General features: G+C 44.1%; 8 non-coding genes across 8 annotated transcripts; 7 read left to right on the forward strand and 1 right to left on the reverse strand.

Moving 5' to 3' along the window:
• Positions 1-927: 927 nt before the first annotated feature.
• Positions 928-1,008, forward strand: trnaf-gaa (transfer RNA phenylalanine (anticodon GAA)). Its single transcript has one exon. It is a non-coding gene; the product is annotated as a tRNA-Phe (tRNA).
• A 525-nt stretch (positions 1,009-1,533) lies between these two features.
• trnaf-gaa (transfer RNA phenylalanine (anticodon GAA)) lies at positions 1,534-1,606 on the forward strand. Its single transcript has one exon. It is a non-coding gene; the product is annotated as a tRNA-Phe (tRNA).
• A 2,047-nt stretch (positions 1,607-3,653) lies between these two features.
• On the forward strand, positions 3,654-3,726 carry trnaf-gaa (transfer RNA phenylalanine (anticodon GAA)). The gene has a single exon. It is a non-coding gene; the product is annotated as a tRNA-Phe (tRNA).
• Positions 3,727-6,050: 2,324 nt separating this feature from the next.
• trnaf-gaa (transfer RNA phenylalanine (anticodon GAA)) lies at positions 6,051-6,123 on the forward strand. The gene has a single exon. It is a non-coding gene; the product is annotated as a tRNA-Phe (tRNA).
• A 6,670-nt stretch (positions 6,124-12,793) lies between these two features.
• trnaf-gaa (transfer RNA phenylalanine (anticodon GAA)) lies at positions 12,794-12,866 on the forward strand. The gene has a single exon. It is a non-coding gene; the product is annotated as a tRNA-Phe (tRNA).
• A 535-nt stretch (positions 12,867-13,401) lies between these two features.
• On the forward strand, positions 13,402-13,474 carry trnaf-gaa (transfer RNA phenylalanine (anticodon GAA)). Its single transcript has one exon. It is a non-coding gene; the product is annotated as a tRNA-Phe (tRNA).
• A 777-nt stretch (positions 13,475-14,251) lies between these two features.
• trnaf-gaa (transfer RNA phenylalanine (anticodon GAA)) lies at positions 14,252-14,330 on the forward strand. Its single transcript has one exon. It is a non-coding gene; the product is annotated as a tRNA-Phe (tRNA).
• A 2,712-nt stretch (positions 14,331-17,042) lies between these two features.
• trnaf-gaa (transfer RNA phenylalanine (anticodon GAA)) lies at positions 17,043-17,115 on the reverse strand. The gene has a single exon. It is a non-coding gene; the product is annotated as a tRNA-Phe (tRNA).
• Between the last annotated feature and the right edge of the window lie 366 nt (positions 17,116-17,481).

Here is a 17,481-nt window from a genome sequence, read left to right on the forward strand (position 1 = left end):
GCCTCTAAATAGTAGCCAAGATGTGGGGTTGCACAGGGAGCTGAAGAAGAAATATAATAAGGGTAATGTCACAACTGTAAATTTGGGCAAACTAGCCAATGATATAAAGCAGGAACAATAGTTCAGACTATTATCTAAATTGGTGAGGGTATCAAAGGATATGGTAAGGAGACAGGTGTATGGAGTTGGGGGGTGGGGTGGATCCAGGATCAGCCAGGTGGAAATGACAGAACTGACTCGATGGACTGAATGGCCTAATTCTGCTCCCATCTCTTATGGTCTAAGGCAGAGAGAACGTACAATACTGCAGATGCAGCAATGATGAGGTATAAGGCGAAGGAGAACCACAGTTCTACAGATAAAGGAATGGTGAGGTGCAAAGTACAGGGAAGTACAATGTTACAGATACTGGAAGGATGAGGTTTTATGTAGAGGAGACGCAGGGATAGTGAGGGACAAGGCAGAGGAGTGTACAATGTTGCAGATACTGCAACGGTGAGGTACAAGGCAGAGGAGGAGAAAAACACTGCAGATGCTGGAACAGTGAGGGACCAGGCAGAGCAGAACCACAATAATGAAAATACATCAACGGTAAGGATCAAGACAGATGAGTATACAATACTGCAGATATCGAACGGTGAGGTACAAGGCAGAGGAGAAATAAAATACCACTTACACAAGAATAGAGAGTTTTAAAGCACAGTAGAACTACAATACTGCAGATGTTGCACCTGTGAGATAAAAATTACGTGGAAATACAACAGTGCAGATGCTGGAATTGTGAGGTATAATGTACAATTGACATATAATATGGCAGATTCCGCAATGGTGAGGTACAAAGCACATGGAAATACAACAGTGCAGATGCTGGAATGCTTCTACTGTATGTACACAAGAGTAGAAAACGACAATATTACAACTGTGTCAGCCAAAATAGCTCAGTTGGGAGAGTGTTAGACTGAAGATCTAAAGGTCCCTGGTTCAATCCTGGGACTTATTTTTTGGACACCATGGTCACAGCGGTTCAAGCAACACTATTGCAACTCATTTGATTTCAGAGTTCAGAAATCCTCTGTAAGTGGGCTTGAACATCCATCCTGTGTGCATATGTGCATATCCATCCGGGCTGTTTCCTTCCAGTCCAAAGACGTACACCAGTTATTAGTTTACCTGATTATTTTAAAGCATTCCACAATTGGGTTAGAGGTAACTCAATGTATTCCTGGGTGGCCTGAATCCACCGATTTAACCCTAACCCGATTGTCAGATGGTACAGCTTCCTGGCCAGACAGGCCTGGTCTGCGCTGTAGCTCTCAATAAAATATAATAAATAATATTCTGTACTAGTGAGGGTCGAGGGACAGGAGAACTACAATACAGCAGATACAGCAATGGTGAGGTACAAGGCAGAGGAGTACATAATACCGCAGATAGAGGAAAGGTCAGGGTTAAAGCGCGAGGAAATGCAATACTGCAGAAGCTGCAATGGTGAGGTACACGAGAGTGGAGAACAACAATATTGCAGCTGTGTCGGCCGAAATAGCTCAGTTGGGAGAGCGTTAGACTGAAGATCTAAAGGTCCCTGGTTCAATCCCGGGTTTCGGCACAGGGCTCCACTTTAGTGTGACTCTGTTACAGCTTATGTTGTCAGAGTTCGGAGTTTGGAGTTCAATTGCAATGTCTTATGTAAGAGAGTTTGTAATTCTTTCCATTTTGCACATGGGTTTCCTCCAGCTGCTCTGGTTTCCAGCCACGGTCCAAAGACGTACTGATTAGTAGGTGAGTTGGTGTTTTCAATTGTCACACCATTGGGGTATGGTTAAATCGACCTGTTCCAGCTCGGCACAGATTGGTGGGCCAGAACTTCCTGTTCTTCATTGCATCTCACAATGAAATAAAATAAATAATATTCTGTAATGGTGAGGGATGAGGGAGTGGAGGAGTACAATACCGCAGATACAGCAACAGTGGGGTTTAAAGCACAGGGGAAATACAATCCCGCAGATACAGGAACCGTGAGGCGCAAGACAGAGGTGAACCACAAAAGTATGCCATATAGTGGAGTGGTGTCAAAGCAATAACCCGGCACTCGCCGTCAGTAAGACGAAAGAGCTGATTGTGGACTTCAGGAAGGGTAAGACGAAGGAACACTCACCAATCCTCATAGAGGGATCCGAAGTGAAAAGTGTGAACAGTTCCAAATTCCTGGGTGTCTAGATTTCTGAGCTTAATATCAAAGGATATACTTTGTACGGAAAGGACAGACAGGAAGGGATAGGTGATAGTGTGCCACTGCAGGTAACAGATGGAATTACATCTTTAGAAAGAGGTGACATAGGGTCAGAGAATGTTGAATCTTTGTGCATGGGGTTAGCAAATTGTGAAAAACCATTGTGGGAATCATACGTAGGCCTTCAAATAGTAGCCAAGATGTGGAGTGGAGATTGCACAGGGAGCTGAAAAAGGAATGTAATAAAGGTAATGTCAGAACTGTAAATTAGTGCAAACTGGCCAATAATATAAAGCAGGAAAAATAGTGCAGACTATTATCTAAATCGGTGAGGGGATCAAAGGATATGGTAAGGAGACAGGTGTATGGAGTTGGGGGGTGGGGTGGATCCAGGATCAGCCAGGGTGGAAATGACAGAGCAGACTCGATGGACTGAATGGCCTAATTCTGCTCCCATCTCTTATGGTCTAAAGCAGAGAGAAGGTACAATACTGCAGATGCAGCAATGATGAGGTACAAGGTGAAGGAGAACCACAGTTCTACAGATAAAGGAATGGTGAGGTACAAAGTACAGGGAAGTACAATGTTATAGATACTGGAAGGATGAGGTTTTACGTAGAGGAGACGCAGGGATAGTGAGGGACAAGGCAGAGGAGTGTACAATGTTGCAGATACTGCAACGGTGAGGTACAAGGCAGAGGAGGAGAAAAACACTGTAGATGCTGGAACAGTGAGGGACCAGGCAGAGCAGAACCACAATAATGAAAATACATCAATGGTGAGAAAAAAGGCAGATGAGCATACAATACTGCAGTTATCGAACGGTGAGGTACAAGGCAGAGGAATAAAATATTGCAGATGCTGGAATGGGAGGAATCTCAATACCACAGATAAAGCAATGGTGAGATACAAAGCACAAGAAAGCTGCAATACTACATCTAAAACAACAGTGAGGTACAAAGCACAAGAGAGGTACAATACCGCAGATAAAGCAACGGTGAGTTACAAAGCACAGAAGTAATACAATTCCGCAGGTACAGGAATGGTGAGTTACAATGCACAGAAGTAATACAATTCCGCAGATACAGGAATGGTGAGGTTAAGGCAGAGGGGGATCACAATTCCACATTTACTGGAATGTTGAGGCTGAAAACACAGGAGAAATACAAAACTGCAGAGTCTGGAAAGGTGAGTTACAAAGCACGGGGGAATACAATATCACTGATGCTGGAGCAGTGAGGTACAAGGCAGAGGAGAAATAAAATACCACATACACAAGGATAGAGAATTTTAAAGCACAGTAGGACTACAATACTGCAGGTGACAGACTGGTGAGGTACAAATTATATGAAAATAGAACAATGCAGGTGCTGCAATGGTGAGGTACACGAGAGTGGAGAATAACAATACTTTAGCATTGTCAGCCGAAATAGCTCAGCTGGGAGAGCGTTAGACTGAAGATCTAAAGGTCCCTGGTTCAATCCCGGGTTTCGGCACTGGGACTTATTTATTGGGCTCCACTTTAGTGTGACTCTGTTACAGCTTATGTTGTTGGAGGTCGGAGTTTGAAGTTCAATTGCAATGTCCTGTGTAAGTGAGTTGGTAATTCCTTCCACTTTGCACATGGGTTTCCTCCAGCTGCTCTGGTTTCCTGCCACGGTCCAAGGACCTACTGATTAGTAGGTGAATTGGTATTTTAAATCATCACATGATTAGAGTGACAATAAAGTAAAGTAATGCAGATAGATCAGCCAAAATACCACCAAAATACTGGTGTCAGCACTGGGACTTGTTTATTGGACACCATGGTAACAGCAGTTAGAGCAACACTATTGAGGCTCATTTGATTTCAGAGTTCAGTTCAGACGTCCTCTGTAAGTAGGTTTGAAAGTCCTTCCCATGTGTATATGGGTTTGTTCCGGGGTGCTGCGGTTTGCTCCCACAGTCCAAAGACGTACTGGTTAGTAGTTGAACTGATTATTTTAAAGCATCCCACAACTGGGCAGCATGAATCCACCAATTTAACCCTAACCTGATTGAGGGGTTGTGCAGCTTGGTGGGCTGGACGGGCCTGTTGTGCGCTGTAGGTCTCAATAAAATATAATAAATAATATTCTGTGATAGTGAGGGTCGAGGGATAGGAGAACTTCAAAACCGCAGATACAGCAATGGCGAGGTATAAGGCAGAGGAGTGTACAATACCGCAGATGGAGGAACAGTCAGGTTAAAAGCACGGGGAAATACAATACTGCAGATGCTGCAATGGTGAGGTACATGACAGTAGAGAACCACAATACTGTAGATATGTCAGAGAAATAGCTCAGTTGGGAGAGCGGTAGACTGAAAATCTAAAGGTCCCGGTTCAGTCCCGGGTTTCAGCACTGGGACTTGGTTATTGGGCCTCATGGTCATACAGCAGCATCAGAGTGTGGCACCCTTTGTACGTAGAGGGTTTGTACATCCTTCTCTTGTACACAGTCTCTCCAAAAGTAGTATGTATTTGTTAAACTGAACTACAGTTAGGTTAGGGTTCCTGGATGTCAATTGGTGGGCTTGTTCTTTGGTAGGTTGTATCTCTCAATAAAATAAATAATATTGTGTAATGGTGAGGGACCAGGTGAAGTTCTTTAAAAAGCAGATTGTTTTCCTTGGTGGGATTTGTTGATTGGAGTACTGTGTACATACAGTAGAAACATTCCCATTCAAGTCTTGGAAAAAGCTTTAAAAACCCAGTCTGCATAAAAGAAGTGTCCTGTCTCATGGAGCAGTCATCATCAGAGTGGTCTGAGTCAGAGTGGTAAGGCTTTGACTCAACAGGGCTTTCGCAAGAACAGGTGGAAGCAACGTAAGTAGTTAAGTTCAGTCCTTACTCCTTACTTAAATAAGAATTCCAGATCTTACTTAACTGTTGAGAGAGTAGGAGGTATGTCTACAGGGCCAATGTTCTGTACTGGTTGCTTACCCTCCCCAGTGGCCACATCCGCACCTGGTGCATCGAGATGCAGCTCCTGAGAGACTGTGTAAGGGAACTGGAGCAGCAGCTCAATGACCTTCAGCTTGTTAGGGAAAGTGAGGCAGTGATAGACAGGAACTACAGGGAGGTAGTCACCCCAGGGCTACAGGAGATCGATAAATGTGTGACTGTCAAGAGAGGGATGGGAGAACTTTATACATTGAAGAGCACCCCTGTGACCTGCCACTTCAGAATAAATACTTCATTTGAGTACTGTTGGGAGGGGAGGGGGGGGATCTACATGGGGGAAGTGACAGTGGCCATGCCTCTGTCACTGAGTCTGGCCCTGTGGCCCAGGAGGGTAGGGAACTGACAAGGATGGCAGCAGTGATTCGGACTCTATAGTTAGGGGGACAGACAGATGATTCTATGAACGTGACAAAGAAATACGGATGGTAGTTTGACTCCCAGATGTCAGTGTTCGTGATGTTTCTGAACAATTCCACAATATCCTGAAATGGGAGGGAGAGCAGCCAGAGGTCGTGGTACATATTGGTACCAATAGCATAGGACTGAATGGCCTAATTCTGCTCCCATCTCTTATGGTCTAAGGCAGAGAGAAGGTACAATACTGCAGATGCAGCAATGATGAGGTACAAGGTGAAGGACAACCACAGTTCTACAGATAAAGGAACAGTGAGGTACAAAGTACAGGGAAGTACAATGTTATAGATACTGGAAGGATGAGGTTTTACGTAGAGGAGTTGCAGGGATAGTGAGGGACAAGGCAGAGGAGTGTACAATGTTGCAGATCCTGCAACGGTGAAGTACAAGACAGAGGTGAGCCACATTCTGACAGATATATTAGCTGAAATAGCTCAGTTGGGAGAGTGTTAGACTGAAGATCTAAAGGACACTGGTTCAATCCTGGGTTTTGACACTGGGACTTATTTATAGGGCCCCATGGTCACATAGCAGTTGTTGTGACACTATTGCAGTTTGGGGCTTCAGAGTTTTAGAGTTCATTTGTGGCATCCTGTGTACATAAGTTTATATGTCCTTCACTTGTACAGAGTCCCTCCAAAGATAGTATAGTTAGAAGGTTAATTGTATTTTTAAACCAGACCATAATTAGGTTAGTGTTAAATCAGTGGATTTCTGGGTGGCCGGACTGGCATGTTCTGTGCTCTATCTCTCAACAAAATGAATTAACTAATACTCTGTAGTGGTGAGGGATGAGGCAAAGAGCTTTAAAAATCGGGAGGATTTTCTCAGTGGGAGTTGTTGATTGTAGTAATGTGCAGATGTGGTCGAAGTGTCCTCGTGCAAGTTTAAAAACCCAGTCTGCATATAAGAGGGGTCCCGTTTAGTGGAGCGGTCATCATCAGAGTGTTCTGAGTCAGAGTGGTAAGGCTTTGGTTCAACAGGGTTTTGGCAAGAACAGCTGGGAGCAAGATAAGTAGGTAAATTCATTTCTTACTTCTTGTTTTTTGTTCATTTAATTGTTGAGAGATTATTGGGCATGTCTACAGACTCGGATTTCTGTTCTGGGTGTCAGATGTGGGATTTCCGTGAGTCTCCCAGGCTCCCCGATGGCCACAGCTGCAGCTGGTGAATCGAGATGCAGTTCCTTAGAGACCGTGTTAGGGAACTGGAGCTGCAGCACATTGACCTTTGGGTAATTAGGGAATTTGAGGAAGTGATAGGAGCTGCAGGGAGGAAGTCACCCCAAGGCTACAGGAGGCTGATAAATGGGTGACTGTCAGGAGAGGGAAGGGAGAACTTCAGATAGTGGAGAGCACCCCTGTGGCCAACCCCTTCAAAGATAAATGCTCCATTTTGAGAACTGCAGGGGGCTGGGAGGATGGAAAGCTCCCTCGGGGAAGCAACAGCGGATATGACTCTGGAACTGAGTCTGGCCCCGTGTCTCAGGAGGGTAGGGAACTGACAAGGATGGCAGCTGTAATAAAACTAATATGGTGGGGAATGGAGCCAGTGTGATGGAGCTGAGGATAAGCCAGCAAGTAGATGATGGGTGTAACATGAATGTAAGCAAGCACAAGACAGTAATTGGGTACAAATGCAGACAGCAAAGAGTTAAATTGTACCACAGAGGCAAAATTCACAAGGGTGTAGAATGCAGGACAGAAGGTACTGTATTAAAATGTGCTCTTTATTATACTTGGGGCACAGTTGTCCGGTATGAAGTTGTGGACATCACTGAGTTGTTGTTGAAGAAAGGTCAAAGTTGGGAGCTGAACATCAAAAGATATACTTTGTATTGAAAGGACAGACAGGAAGGCAAAGGCAGTGATGTGACTCTGCTGGTTAGAGATGGAATTACATCTTTAGAAAGAGGTGACATAGGGTCAGAGAATGTTGAATCTTGCAGGTGGGGTCAATAAACTATAAGGGTAAAAAAAACATTATGGGAATCATATACTGTATAGGCCTCCAAATAGTAGCCAAGGTGTGGAGTTGTGATTGCACAGGGAGCTGAAAAAGGAATGTAATAAGGGTAATGTCACAACTGTAAATGAGGGCAAACTAGCCAATGATATAAAGCAGGAACAATAGTGCAGACCATTATCTAAATGGGGAGAATGTTCAAACATCAGAGGTACTTAGGAGCCCTCGTGCAAGATTCCCGAAGATTAATCTACAGATTGCCACAGAGTAGTGAATCTGTGGAATGCTCTGTCACAGATGGTGCAGGACAAGCCTGTGGGTATGTTTAAACCAGAAGTTGATAAATTCCTGATTGGTCAGGGTATCAAAGGATATGGCAAGGATGCAGGTGTATGGAGTTGAAGGGGATGCAATATCAGCCATGGTGGAATGACAGAGCAGACTCAATGGGCTGAATGGCCAAATTCTGCTTCCATCTCTTATGGTCTAAGGCACAGGAAAGGTACAATACTGCAGATGCAGCAATGGTGAGATGGAAGGCTGAGGAGAATCACAGTTCTGCAGATACAGGAATGGTGAGGTACAAAGCACAGGGCAGCACAATGTCATAGATACTGGAAGGATGTGATTTTAAGGAGAGAAGATCTACATATGCTGTAATACCGAGGTACAAGGCAGAGCAGAACCACAATGCTGCAGATACAGCAATGGTGAGGAACCAGGCAGAGGAGGAGCAAAATACTGCAGATAGTTCAATGGTGAGATACATGGCAGGTGAGTATACAATACTGCAGATAGAGGAATATTGGAGGGACAGGGCTCAAGAGAAATATAATACTGCAGATGATGGAACGGTGAGGTACAAAGCAGAAGGGAAATATAATACTGCAGATGCTGCAATGGTGAGATAAAGAACCGTGGAGAATAACAATACTGCAGCTGTATCAGCCGAAATAGCTCAGTCGGGAGTGCGTTAGGCTGAAGATCTGAAGGTCAGTGGTACAATCCTGGGGTTCAGCACTTGGACATGGTTATTGGCCCCCACTTTAGCGTGACTCTATTACAGCTTGTGTTGTCAAATTGCAACATCTTGTGTGAATTTGTAATTGTAATTAACTAAATTATGCACGTGGGTTTCCTCCGGCTGCTCTGGTTTTGTACCACGGTCCAAAGACGTACTGATTAGTAGGTGAATTGGTATTTTAAATCATCACATGATTAGGGCATGGTTAAATCAGGGGTTTCCTGGCCAGCACAGTTTGGTGGGCCAGAAGTGCCTGTTCTTCACTGGATCACTGTATTTGTTCACTCTACACGTTAATTGTAATTTTAAACCAGACCATAATTAGGTTAGGGTTAAATCGGTCGATTTCTGGGTGGCCAGACTGGCATGTTCTGTGCTCTATCTCTCAACAAAATAAAATAACTAATACTCTGTAGTGGTGAGGGATGAGGGCGTGGTGCACTACAATACTGCAGATACAGCAACAGTGAGGTTTAAAGCAGAGGGGAAATACAGATACTGGAACAGTGAGGTAATCTGCAGCTGGATCTTCAACTTCCTCACAGACAGGACCCAGGCTGTAAAAATAGGGGACAAGCTCTCCTCTACAATCATTCTGAGCACCGGTGCCCCACGAGGCTGTGTACTCAGCACCCTGCTGTACTCACATGATTGTGTAGCCAAGTTTCCATCAAACTCAATATATAAGTTTGCTGATGACACCATAATTGTAGGCCGTATCTATTTTCTATTTTCTAATTATGATTTATAATTTACATTTTTTATTATATTTACTTGGATTTGTACTTCAGGGAGCACGAAGCGCAGAATCAAATATCACTGTGATGATTGTATGCTCTACTATCAACAGTTTAGTGACAATAAAGTAAAGTAATGCAGATCGATCAGCCAAAATACCACCAAAATACAGGTGTCTGGGACTTACAGGTGTCTGGGACTTGTTTATTGGACACCATGGTAACAGCAGTTAGGGCAACACTATTGCAGCTCACTTGATTTCAGAGTTCAATTCAGACGTCCTCTGTAAGTGGGTTTGAAAGTCCTTCCCATGTGCATATGGGTTTGTTCCGGGGAGCTGCGGTTTGCTCCCACAGGTCAAAGACGTACTGGTTAGTAGTTGAACTGATTATTTTAAAGCATCCCACAACTGGGTGGCATGAATCCACCAATTTAACCCTAACCTGATTGAGGGGTTGTGCAGCTTGGTGGGCTGGACGGGCCTGTTGTGCGCTGTAGGTCTCAATAAAATATAATAAATAATATTCTGTGATAGTGAGGGTCGAGGGATAGGAGAACTTCAAAACCGCAGATACAGCAATGGCGAGGTATAAGGCAGAGGAGTGTACAATACCGCAGATGGAGGAACAGTCAGGTTAAAAGCACGGGGAAATACAATACTGCAGATGCTGCAATGGTGAGGTACATGACAGTAGAGAACCACAATACTGTAGATATGTCAGAGAAATAGCTCAGTTGGGAGAGTGGTAGACTGAAAATCTAAAGGTCCCGGTTCAGTCCCGGGTTTCAGCACTGGGACTTGGCAGCATCAGAATGTGGCACCCTTTGTATGTAGAGGGTTTGTACATCCTTCTCTTGTACACAGCCTCTCCAAAGGTTGTATGTATTTGTTAAACTGCACTACAGTTAGGTTAGGGTTCCTGGGTGTCTCTTGGTGGGCTTGTTCCTTAGTAAGCCGTATCTCGCATAAAAATAAATAATATTGTGTAATGATGAGGGACCAGGTGAAGTGCTTTAAAAAGCATGACGTTTCCTTGGTGGGATTTGTTGATTGGAGTACTGTGTACATACAGTGGAAACATTCCCAAGCAAGTCCTGGAAAAAGCTTTAAAAACCCAGTCTGCATAAAAGAAGCGTCCTGTCTAATGGAGCAGTCATCATCAGAGTGGTCTGAGTCAGAGTGGTAAGGCTTTAGCTCAACAGGGCTTCAGCAAGAACAGGCAGAAGCAAGGTATGTAGGTAATCTCACTCATTTATTATTGAAATCTGGAGAGAATAGGGAGTATGTCTACAGGGCCAGTGTCCTGTTCTGGGTGCCAGATGTGGGATTTCCACGAGACTACCTGCCTCCCCAGTGGCCATATCTGCACCCGGTGCATCGAGATGCAGCTCCTGAGAGACTGTGTTAGGGAACTGGAGCTGCTTCACAACAACGTTCAGCTTATTAGGGAAAGTGAAGCAGCGATAGGCAAGAGCTACAGGAAAGTAGTTACCCCAAGGGTAAGGAGACAGTTAAATGGGTGACTGTCAGGAGAGGGAAGGGAGAACTACAGATAATGGAGAGTGCATCTGTGGCCGGCCCCTTCAATAATAAATACTACATTTGATTACTGTTGGGGGAGGGGGGGCAGGATCTACATGGGGGAAGTGACAGTGAACTCGTGGCGCAATTAGAGATCGGTCAGCATGAAGTTGTGGGCATCACTGAGTCGTGGCTTAAAGAAGATCAAAGTTGGGAGCATAACATCAAAGGATAAACTTTGTACGGAAAGGACAGACAGGAAGGGATAGGCGGTAGTGTGCCTCTGTTGGTAAGAGATGGAATTACATCTTTAGAAAGAGGTGACATAGGGTCAGAGAATGTTGAATCTTTGTGCATGTGGTTAGCAACTTGTGAAAAAACATTGTGGGAATCATATGTAGGCCTTCAAATAGTAGCCAAGATGTTGGGTTGCGATTGCACAGGGAACTGAAAAAGGAACGTAATAAAGGTAATGCCACAATTGTAAATGAGAACAAACTAGCCAATAATATAAAGCAAGAACAATATTGTGGATAATTATCTAAATGGGGAGAAGGTTCAAATGTCAGAGGTTCAAAGAGACTTGGGAGTGCTCGTGCAAGATTCCCAGAAGATAAATTTACAGGTTCTCAGAGAGCAGTGAATCTGTGAAATTCTCTACCACAGACTGTGGTGGAGGACAAGCCCGTGGGTATGTTTAAAGCAGAAGTTGATAGATTCCTTATCGGTCAGGGCATCAAAGTATATGGTGATAGGTGCATGGAGTTGTGGGGGACCAGCCATGGAGTGACAGAACAGACTCGAGGGGCTGAATGGTCTAATTCTGCTCCCATCTCTTCTGGTCTCAGATTTAGGAAAGGTACAATACTGCAGATACAGCATTGGTGAGGTACAAGGTTGAGTAGAACCCACAGTTCTGCAGATACAGGAATGGTGAGTTACAAAGAACAAGAAAGCTACAATACTGCAGATACAGCAAAGGTGAGTTACAAAGCACAAGAAAGCTACAATACCACAGATAAAGCAATGGTGAGTTATAAAGCACAAGAAAGCTACAATACTGCAGATAAAGCAATGGTGAGTTACAAAGCACAAGAAAGCTACAATACTGCAGATAAAGCAATGGTGAGTTACAAAGCACAAGAAAGCTACAATACTGCAGATAAAGCAATGGTGAGTTACAAAGCACAAGAAAGCTACAATACTGCAGATAAAGCAATGGTGAGTTATAAAGCACAAGAAAGCTACAATACTGCAGATAAAGCAATGGTGAGTTACCAGGCACGAGAAAGGTACAATGCCACAGATGAAGCAACTGTGAGGTACAAAGCACAGGAGAAATATAATTCTGCAGATACAGTGATGTTGAGGTTAAAGGCACAGGAAAGCTATAATAACATGGGTACAGCAACGGTGAGGTACAAAGTGGAGGAGGAGCAATACTACAGATGCTGGAGCAGTGAGGAGCCAGGCAGAGGAGAACTACAATATCACAGATACAGCAACAATGAGTTACAAAGCACAGAAGTAAAACAATTCCACAGATACAGGAATGGTGAGGTACAAGGCAGAGGAGAATCACAATTCCACATTTACTGGAATCTTGAGGCTCAAAGTACAGGAGAAATACAATACTGCAGAGTCCAGAAAGGTGAGTTACGAAGCACGGGGAAATACAATACCACTGATGCTGGAGCAGTGAGGTACAAGGCAGAGGAGAAATAAAATACCACATACACAAGGATAGAGAGTTTTAAAAAACAGTAGAACAACAATACTGCAGATGATGGACTGGTGAGGTAGAAAGCACGTGGAAATACAACAGTGCAGATGCTGGAATTGTGAGGTACACAAGAGAGGAAAATGACAATAAAAATTGTAAAAAATTTTGTAAGAAATGACACAGCAGCTGTGTCAGCTGAAACAGCTCAGTTGGGAGAGCGTTAGACTGAAGATCTAAAGGTCTCTGGTTCAATCCTGGGTGTCAGCACTGGGACTTGTTTATTGGACACCATGGTAACAGCAGTTAGAGCAACACTATTGAGGCTCATTTGATTTCAGAGTTCAGTTCAGACGTCCTCTGTAAGTGGGTTTGAAAGTCCTTCCCATGTGCATATGGGTTTGTTCCGGGGAGCTGCAGTTTGCTCCGATAGTCCAAAGATGTACTGGTTAGAAGTTTAACTGATTATTTTAAACCATCCCATGATTGGGTTAGACTTAAATCAGTGGATTCCTAGGCGGCTGGCATGAATCCATCGATTGCACAGCCTGGTAGGCCGGACTGGCGTGTTCTGCACTGTAGTTCTGAATAAAATAAAATAAATAATATTCTGTACTGGTCAGGGTCGAGGGACAGGAGAACTACAACACCGCAGATACAGCAAAGGTGAGGTACGAGGCAGAGGAGTGTACAATACCGCAGACAGAGGAATGGTCAGGTTAAAAGCACAGTGAAATACAATACTGCAGAAGCTGCAATGGTGAGGTACACAAGAGTGGAGAACAACAATACTGTAGATATGTCAGCCAAACTAGCTCAGTTGGGAGAGCATGAGACTGAAGATTTAAAGGTACCTGGTTCAATCCCGGGTTTTGGCACTGGGACTTATTTATTAGGCCGCATGGTCACATAGCAGTTGATGTGACACTTTTACAGCTAGGGGCAGCACAGTTTAGAGTTCAACTGTGGCGTCCTCTGTATGCAAGTTTGTATGAACTTCTCATTTGCTCCTGGGCTTCCTCTGGGTGCTCTGGGTTCACCCCACAGTCTAAAGACAGACTGGTTAGTAGTTCAATAGTTATTTTTAAAAGGGATTTAAAAATTATGGTTAATTCAGAATGTTCCTGGTTGGCAGAGTTTGGTCTCTCTCAATAAAATCAAATAACTAAAATTCTGTAACCGTGAGGGACGAGGGAGCGATAAATCACAATACCGCAGATACAAGAATGGTGAGTTACAATGCACAGAAGTAATGCAATTCCGCAGATACAGGAATGGTGAGGTTAAGGCAGAGGAGAATCACAATTCCACATTTACTGGAATGTTGCGGCTCAGAGCACAGGAGAAATACAATACTGCAGAGTCCAGAAAGATGAGGTAGGAAGCACGGGGTAATACAATACCACTGATGCTGGAGCAGTGAGGTACAAGGCAGAGGAGAAATAAAATACCACATACACAAGAATAGAGAGTTTTAAAGCACAGTCAAACAACAATACTGCAGATGACGGACCAGTGAGGTACAAAGTACATGGAAATACAACAGTGCAGATGCTGGAATTGTGAGGTACAATGTACTGGAGACATACAATACTGCAGATGCTGCAATGGTGAGGTACACGAGAGTGGAGAATAACAATACAGCAGCTGTGTCAGCCGAAATAGCTCAGTTGGGAGAGCGTTAGACTGAAGATCTAAAGGTTCCTGGTTCAATCCCGGGTATCAGGATTGGCTTCGCTATAGCATAGTAGTTAGTGTGACACTATTTCAGTACGTAGAGTCAGAGGTGGAATTCAGTTGTGGCATCCCCTGTAAGTAAGTTTGTACGTCCTTCCCACGTACACAGTCCCTCTGTCCAAAGCCAGACTGGTTCGTAGGTTATTTTTATTTTTAAACCATACCACAATTAGGTTAGGGTTAAATCAGTGGATTCTTGGTTGGCACAGCTGGGTGGGCTGGACGGGCCATCTGGGTGGAAGCTCCGTGGCAGAAGCAACAGTGGATGTGACTCTGGCACTGAGTCTGCCCCGTGTCTCAGGAGGGTGGGGAACTGACAAGGATGGCAGCTGTAATTGAGGACTCTATAGTTAGGGGGACAAACAGGTGATTCTGTGGATGCAACAAAGAAACACAGATGGTGGTTTGCCTCCCAGGTGCCAGGGTCTGTGATGTTTCTGAACTGAGAAGGTGAGCAGCCAGAGGTCGTGGTACAAATTGGTACCAACAACATCGGTAGAAAAGGGAGGAGGTCCTGAAAGCAGATTACAGGGAGTTAGGAAGGAGGCTGCGAAGGAAGACCTCAAGGGTACTAATCTCCAGCTTGCTGCCTGTGCCAGATGACATTGAGAATAGGAACAGAATGAGTGGACAGAGAAATGAGTGATTGAAGAATTGGATCAGGAGGCAGGGATTCAGATTTCTGGATAATTGGGACCTCTTCTGCAGCAGATGTAACTGCACAAAAGAGGCAGGTTGCACTTGAATCCGAGGTGGACCAATATTCTTGTGGGCAGGTTCACTAGAGCTGTTGGAAGTGGTTTAAATTAAAATGGTGGGGAATGGGTAGCAGTGTGATGGAGCTGAGGATAAGCCAGCAAATAGATGGATGGGTGTAACATGACTGTAAGGAAGGACAAATGCAGACAGAGCAAAGTGTTCATTTGTACCACAGAGGCAAAAGGGTGTAGAATGCAGGACTGAAGGAGCTGTATTAAAATGCGCTTAACATTTGGAATAAACTGGATGAACGTGTTGCACAGTTGGTCGGTATGAAGTTGTGAGCATCACAGTGTTGTTGCTGAAAGAAGGTGAAAGTTGCGAGCTTAACATCAAAGGATAAACTTTGTATTAAAAGGACAGGCAGTAAAGCATAGGCAGTGGTGTGGCTCTGTTGGTAAAAGATGGAATTACATCTTTAGAAAGAGGTGACATAGGGTCAGAGAATGTTGAATCTTGCAGGTGGGGGCAACAAACTGCAAGGATAGAAAAAAACGTTGTGGGAATCATATACTGTATGGGCCTCCAAATAGTAGCCAAGGTGTGGAGTTGTGATTGCACAGGGAGCTGAAAAAGGAATGTAATAAGGGTAATGTCACAACTGTAAATGAGGGCAAACTAGCCAATGATATAAAGCAGGAACAATAGTGCAGACCATTATCTAAACGGGGAGAAGGTTCAAACATCAGAGGTACAGACGAACTTAGGAGTCCTCAAGCAAGATTCCCAGAAGGTTAATTTACAGGTTGCCAGAGAGCAGTGATTCCACGGAATGCTCTGCCACAGGTGGTGGAGGACAAGCCCGTGGGTATGTTTAAAGCAGAAGCTGATAGATTCCTGATCGGTCAGGGCATCAGAGGATATGGCAAGGAGGAAGGTGCATGGAGTTGAGGGCGATGCAGGATCATCCATGATGGAATGACAGAGCAGACTCGATCGGTTGAATGTCCTAATTCTGCTCCCATCTCTTATGGTCTAAGGCACAGGAAAGGTACAATACTGCAGATGCAGCAACGGTGAGATATAAGGCTGAGGAGAACCACAGTTCTGCAGATACAGCAATGGTGAGGTACAAAGCACAGGGAAGCACAATGTCACAGATACTGGAAGGATGAGGTTTTAAGGAGAGAAGATCTACATATGCTGGAATACTGAGGTACAAGGCAGAGCAGAACCACAATGCTGCAGATACAGCAACGGTGAGGATCCAGGCAGAGGAGGAGCAAAATACTGCAGATAGTTCAATGGAGAGGTACAAGGAAGATGAGTATACAACACCGCAGATAGAGAAACGTTGCAGGGACAAAGCACAGGGAAAATAGAATACTGCAGATGATGGAACGATGAGATAAAGAACAGTGGAGAATAATAATACTGCAGCTGTGTCAGCTGACATAGCTCAGTTGTGAGAGCGTGATACTGAAGATCTAAAGGTCCCTGGTTCAATCCTGGGTTTTGGATCTGGGATTTATTTATTGGGCCCCACTTTAGTGTGGTTAAATCAGGGGGTTCCAGGTCGGCACAGTTTGGTGGGCCAGAAGTTCCTGTTCTTCACTAGATCTCTCAATCAAATAAAATAAATAATATTCTGTAATGGTCCAGGATGAGGGAGTGGAGGAGTACAATACTGCAGATACAGCAACAGTGAGGTTTAAAGCACAGGGGAAATACAGATACTCGAAAGGTGAGTTAATGCAGATATATCAGCCAAAGTAGCTGTGCCACCCAGGAATCCATCGGTTTAACGGTAACCTAATTGTGGTACGGTTTAAAAAGTACAATTAACCTACGAACCAGTCTGGCTGTGGACAGAGGGACTGTGTACGTGGGAAGGACGTACAAACTTACTTACAGAGGATGCCACAACTGAATTCCAAACTCTGACTCTACGAGCTGCAATATTGTCACACTAAATGCTGTGCTATCGTGGTGACAATAAATATGTAGCAGTGCCGAAACCCGGGATTGAACCAGGGACCTTTAGATCTTCAGTCTAACGCTCTCCCAACTGAGCTATTTCGGCTGATATATCCGCATTTTTGTGGTTCACCTCTGTCTTGTACCTCATCATTCCAGTATCTGCAGTATTGTAGTTCCTTAACCCTCACCCTTCCAGTATCTCAGAATTAGAATCAGGTTCATTGTCACCGGCATGTGTCCTGAAATTTGTTAACTTAGCAGGAGCGGTTCAATGCAATACATAACATAGAAGCAGAAGAAGAAAATACATACATACATACATACATACATACATACATACATACATACATACATACATACATAAATAAATAGATAGATAGATAAATAGATAGATAAGTCGATTTACTGTATCACATATATTCAATAGGTTAAAATCGTGCAAAAACAGAAATAATGTATAGGAAAACAG

This window comes from Hypanus sabinus, chromosome 18, assembly GCF_030144855.1.
Source record: "Hypanus sabinus isolate sHypSab1 chromosome 18, sHypSab1.hap1, whole genome shotgun sequence".
Taxonomy (NCBI): Eukaryota; Metazoa; Chordata; class Chondrichthyes; order Myliobatiformes; family Dasyatidae; genus Hypanus; species Hypanus sabinus.